Source organism: Charadrius vociferus, unplaced genomic scaffold (assembly GCF_000708025.1).
Source record: "Charadrius vociferus isolate BGI_N301 unplaced genomic scaffold, ASM70802v2 scaffold874, whole genome shotgun sequence".
Lineage (NCBI taxonomy): Eukaryota > Metazoa > Chordata > Aves > Charadriiformes > Charadriidae > Charadrius > Charadrius vociferus.
Window position 1 is genome coordinate 25,792 of NW_009648238.1, and position 5,695 is coordinate 31,486.

Consider the following 5,695-nt stretch of genomic DNA (forward strand, 5'->3'; position numbering starts at 1 on the left):
GGGCTGACCTCCTGGAGAGCAGCTCTGTGGAAAGGGACCTGGGAGTCCTGGTGGACAACAGGATGACCATGAGCCAGCAATGTGCCCTGGTGGCCAAGAAGGCCAATGGCATTGTGGAGTGCATCAAGAAGAGTGTGGCCAGCAGGTCGAGGGAGGTCATCCTCCCTCTCTACTCTGCCCTGGTGAAGCTACATCTGGAGTACTGCGTCCAGTTCTGGGCTCCCCAGTTCAAGAAGGACTGGGCTACAAAGATGATGAGGGGATTTGAACATGTCTTTTACGAGGAAAGACTGAGGGACTTGGGTCTCTTTAGTTTAGAGAAAAGAAGTTTGAGGGGGATCTTATCAATGCTTATAAATACTTAAAGGGATGGTGCCGGGAGGGTGCCAGGAGGATGGGACCTCTTTTTTTTTAGTGATGTCCAGTGATAGAGCAAGAGGTAGCTGGCACAAACTTGAACGTAGGAAGTTCCATCTGAACATGAGGAGGGCCTTCTTTCGTTTGAGGGTGGCAGAGCACTGGAACAGGCTGCCCAGAGAGGTGGGGGAGTCTCCCACTCTGGAGATGGTCAAAACCCGCCTGGACACCGTCCTGTGCAACCTGCTGTAGGTGACCCTGCTCTGGCAGGGGGGTTGGAGTAGATGATTTCCAGAGGTCCCTTCCAACCCTGACTATTCTGTGATCCACATGGGTACTTTATCCTTAATGAGAAATCAAGAAATGTAGTTTCTGTTCTTGTGAATAGATCAGGACATGCCAAAGACATGTGCAGCCATCTTGCCTACAGCATTTTTGGTAAAATATATGAAAAATTTCAGTTCTAGTTAACACACTGAGATTCACTACAGTTTAATTTATTTGACTAGGCTTCAGTATACTTCCTTAAGAACAACTTGCCCTGGGATTGGAAAATATCTGTCAGTGATCCAGACCAGCAGCAATAAGTTCAGTCCTTTCCAGTGATCATCCCCCTGTCAGATATTAAACCTGGTATCCTATCTGTTCGATTGTGTTTTCTTCAGCTCTGCTTTATTGATCCGTCTCGATATCCTAGGCTGCCATTAAAACAAAAAAAAAGTTGATTGCCAAATAGATGCTTCTTTTCAAGTCAAGGGTACATCACTGATCAATCTCAGTCTAAGGTAGTGGTAGTTTGTGGCATATAGTTTGTAGTTTCAAAGAAATAAATGAATAAATATTTGGTGTCCTCGCTTTAGTAACAATGTTTATGAGTGTCCATATCTAGGCAATGAAGCCCTTCCACTGCCCTTGGCAGGTTATTGTAGTATCGTCAATCTATTTCCCAGGAAATAAATATGGTTCAGTAGCACACATTTGTTCATATGGGTCAATTTCGTGATCTGAAAAGAAATTGTACTGGTAGTACTACAACAGTCTATTTGTCTTGACCATATTCTGTTTTGCATCTTTGTTTATTGCAAAGAATTTAAGAGATGTTGTATACAATTATCTATTCCCCTCGTGTAGTCTGAATGTTATTTTGCAATACTCTATTCTGCTAGAAATATGTAAGTGGATGAGCAAGATTCATTAGGAACCACCTAGATCTAGTGTGTTTATGCCCTACTTACACCTGATTTTCTGAGCTGTTCCATATGGTGGATAAAAAACTGGCTGGATGGTCGCACTTAAAGAGTTGCGGTCAACGGCTCGATGTCCAAGTGGAGACCAGTGATGAGTGGTGTTCCTCAGGGGTCGGTAATGGGACCTGTACTGTTCAACATCTTTGTCGGCGACATGGACAGTGGTGTCGAATGGACCCTCAGCAAGTTTGCCGATGATACCAAGCTGTGTGGCGAGGTAGACGCGCTGGAGGGGAAGGATGCCATCCAGAGGGACCTGGACAGGCTGGAGAGGTGGGCCCAAGCCAACCTCATGCAGTTCACCAAGGCCAAGTGCAAGGTCCTACATCTGGGTTGGGGCAATCCCAAGCACAAATACAGGCTCGGTGGGGAATGGCTGGAGAGCAGCCCTGAGGAGAAGGACCTGGGTGTGCTGAGTGACGAGAAGCTCAGCATGAGCCAGCAATGTGCAATCGCAGCCCAGAAGGCCAACGGTATCCTGGGCTGCATCAAAAGAACTGTGGCCAGCAGGTCAAGGGAGGTGATCCTGCCCCTCTACTCCACTCTCGTGAGACCCCACCTGGAGTACTGCATCCAGCTCTGGAGTCCCCAACATAAGAAGGACATGGACCTGCTGGAGCGTGTCCAGAGGAGAGCCATGAGGATGATCCGAGGGCTGGAGCACCTCTCCTATGAGGAGAGGCTGAGAGAGCTGGGGCTGTTCAGCCTGGAGAAGAGAAGGCTCCAGGGAGATCTTATTGCGGCCTTCCAGTACCTAAAGGGGGCCTACAGGAGAGCTGGGGAAGGACTTTTTACTAGGTCATGTAGTGACAGGACGAGGGGGAATGGCTTCAAACTGGAAGAGGGCAGGTTTAGATTAAACATTTGGAAGAAGTTTTTCACTTTAAGGGTGGTAAGGCACTGGAACAGGTTGCTCAGAGAGGTTGTTGAGGCCCCATCCTTGGAGGTGTTCAAGGCCAGGCTGGACGTGGCCTTGGGCAACCTGGTCTAGTGGGAGGTGTCTCTGCCTATGGCAGGGGGGGTGGAACTCCATGATCTTCAAAGGCCTTTCCAACCTAAACCATTCTATGATTCTATGAAAACTAAACTTACATATGTTTGCAATTTCTTCAAGTCTGCCCTTCCATTTCTTCTGAATATTGGCCAGTTTTATTCAAATGTGGACATATAGGAGAGTGAAAACTGAGAATTGCTGGTTAAGTAGAGGAGACACATCTGAGTTGGTGATAATACAAAAAGTTAGAGTACTGTCAAACAATATATACAGTTGTGAGCTGGTCAGTCAGCATTGCTGGAGTCTTCAGACTAGCCAGATTGTTTGCCTTTTTTTTTAATGGGAGTAGGATAAAAGAGATAGGAAAGACAGTTGAGTGTATTTGGATGTACAGACTGCTTAGGGGACTGTTATGGTTTGAAAAATGCACAATAATTTATTGTCATTTAAACAATTATTCTATCACCTGGTGACCCCTCCCTACCCAGGAGGGGGAAACGGGAGAAAAACCAAGGAAACCCGGGGGTTTAAATATGAACAGATTTAATAGGATGAGACTAAATAGTTAACATTAATAACAGTAAAGAACCAATATTGATCCTGATACCAATATAAAATACGCAAGGATTATACTCAGCCAATTCTATCAGTAGGAAGCTGTGTGCTCCCAGCAGTGGGCAGCAAATGTGGGACACTGCGAGTGCTATGGCTTCAGGAGGAAGGGAAGGCCTCAGGGCTCCGGCACCAGGAAAGAAGTTCTCTGGATCGCCACTATCAAGGGAGAGAGAGACTTCGCAGCAAACTTTCTAATTTATATTGAATGTGCTGTTCATGGCATGAAATAATCCTGTTTGCCAGCTTGGTTCAAGTGCCCGGGTCTCGCTGCTCCTCATCCCTGCACCTGGGTAGCTCGAAAACACTGAGACCTTGAAACCCACACATCATAGCTGGCTATGAAGTAAATATTTTCACAAATTCAGACACCAGAGTCTTCTAAAAGTGCAGTCTTCCCAAGCATTAGAAGATAAATTAGTCCTATGTCGCTCAAACCTGGACAGGTACACAAAGGACATGTCTGTATAAAGTTGTTCTCCATTACTTTTGGTGTTCAGAATACTGTTTTGATTGTGTGCAGCTTAATCAGGGAAGAGTATTGTTCCCTTTTCTCCAGCCTTAGAAATAGTAATAATTAAAAAAGAAAAATTGTCTAGGATGTGGAAAAATGTTGTTTTTTCTTTTATTATATTCAGCTTACACATTTCAATGAAAATTTTTCTTTCAAAACTTCTGTAAGAACCTTCTGAAATTGCAAAGTTGTTTCCTCTGAAAAAACGAAACTGGATAACCCAAGAAGGAGCAGAAGGTTTCCCCTTTGGCTGTGTTCAGTTAGTCAATACCAATTTAATTTTCAACTGTGATGTTTCACTTTTTCATTTTTGAGTGTTTGTTAATGGTCAAGTACTAAAAGAACTGAGGGACAGTTGGATCTGTGGTTCTTTACTGCCTTTTGTCCAGATATTCTGCTACTGTGAATGGGAAAGACTTGCTCAGTCAGTAGTTATTGATAAGAAGATTGGGCTGCCCCCACAGTGTTTTGTGGGTTTTTTTTCTTGTTTTTTTTTTTTTTTCCCTCTAAATGCCAGGAAGATTTTGTAAATGAGCTGTCTTGTGTTTGAGTGCATTTAACACCTAAAATGTTTACGTGTAAGAAACCACTCTGCTCAGCTAGGAACCGAATAGGTATTGCTGGCTTTTCTTCTGAAGTCTTTCAAACATTTTTCTGTGCCAGTTCTCTGTAAGCATCATAAAAAAGAAACTCCTTGATCAGAAGAAATTGGCAATGCACGTATTCCCATTTCAGTTTAAATGTTTAACAGATTCCAATCAAAGACAGATTTTCAAATCCGTGAAAATTAATTTACTCAGATTTTCATAGTGTGTTACCAGTACATCATAATGCTTTGGGAAGTCAGTTGATAAAACAAATGTAGATATACATGCCCAACTGGTCAGCAACAGCGTATTTCAGTTGTTAGTGTTTGTAACTGTTGTATGTTGATAATGTGTAATAATTTGGGGAACTCCAGTTTTGTGGAGATTGCTCATGTAAGTATTTTGTAAATTGCTGCAGAGAGGTATGTGGATTTTGGTCAGAAATCTTGTGTTTAAAAGAAAAAAAAAAGCATTGAGCTCAAATCTGGAAAACTTTGATAGAAGCTACTGATAATTAATCAAAATATATTGTTCATCATGGTAATTAAAAAAACATCAGTGTCTTTTCTGTGTGTCTGTAAACATGTGCTTGTTGCTGTGCAGTGAGCAAGAATTCCAAACCTTGGAAACTTAAACTTTTTCAGATCATCAAGAATAGTTACATATGGGGAAAGAGGAAAAAGTTTTGATTTTTTTTTTTTAATGGTGATTAACTTTGTAGTTATTTGTAGGTGAGATTTAAAATGTAATTGAATTACTGCATTTTACAACTTAATCCCCTTCTCCAAATTGGTTGTTTAACTGACTGGATTGTTATTTTGGAAGTTCACTAGGTTTAAATACATGCTCCTCTGTCAAAGTTTCAGGTGACTGCTACTACTTTGTTTCATATTTTCATAAGAAAATTCTTTCTGCTTGGAAAGTGTTGCTGTGAAGTAGAATTAAAAACATCTGACTCAGCAGTAAGTGGTTACAGTCATGGTAACTTGAGAGAACGGTGAATTTGTCATCTCCCATTTTTTTCTTCTTCTGCCCCTGAATAAAGGTATTGCAAAGCAGGAAAGAAATTGCTTCAAGACAAGGATTTTCAAGATAGACAATTACAGTATTTGCTCAAATTCAGGATGCTTCTAAATCTAAGTTGACGCTACATATTGAGTATTGATTTAGGGTGGAAAATTATATTAATGTGTATCTTAATAATAGGAGGGTGAGGAAGATTGATGGGGGAAGGGCTTCCAGGGGAGTCACTGCCATGATATGTTGTGTGTGACTGCTGTTCCATGGTAATTGCCCCAGCACAGGCTCTAAGGAGGAAAGCTATGTGGGCCCTTGGGTTCTGAATCTCCAAAAGACAAGTAAAAATGTGGGTTTTAATGAAGGA

At 42.2% G+C, this 5,695-nt stretch overlaps 1 protein-coding gene across 1 annotated transcript in view; it reads left to right on the forward strand.

The window, feature by feature from the left end:
- LOC104285677 (FCH domain only protein 2-like) overlaps positions 1-5,695 on the forward strand; it is a 104,266-nt gene that overhangs the window by 15,082 nt on the left and 83,489 nt on the right. The gene's annotated exons all lie outside the window — the stretch shown is intronic.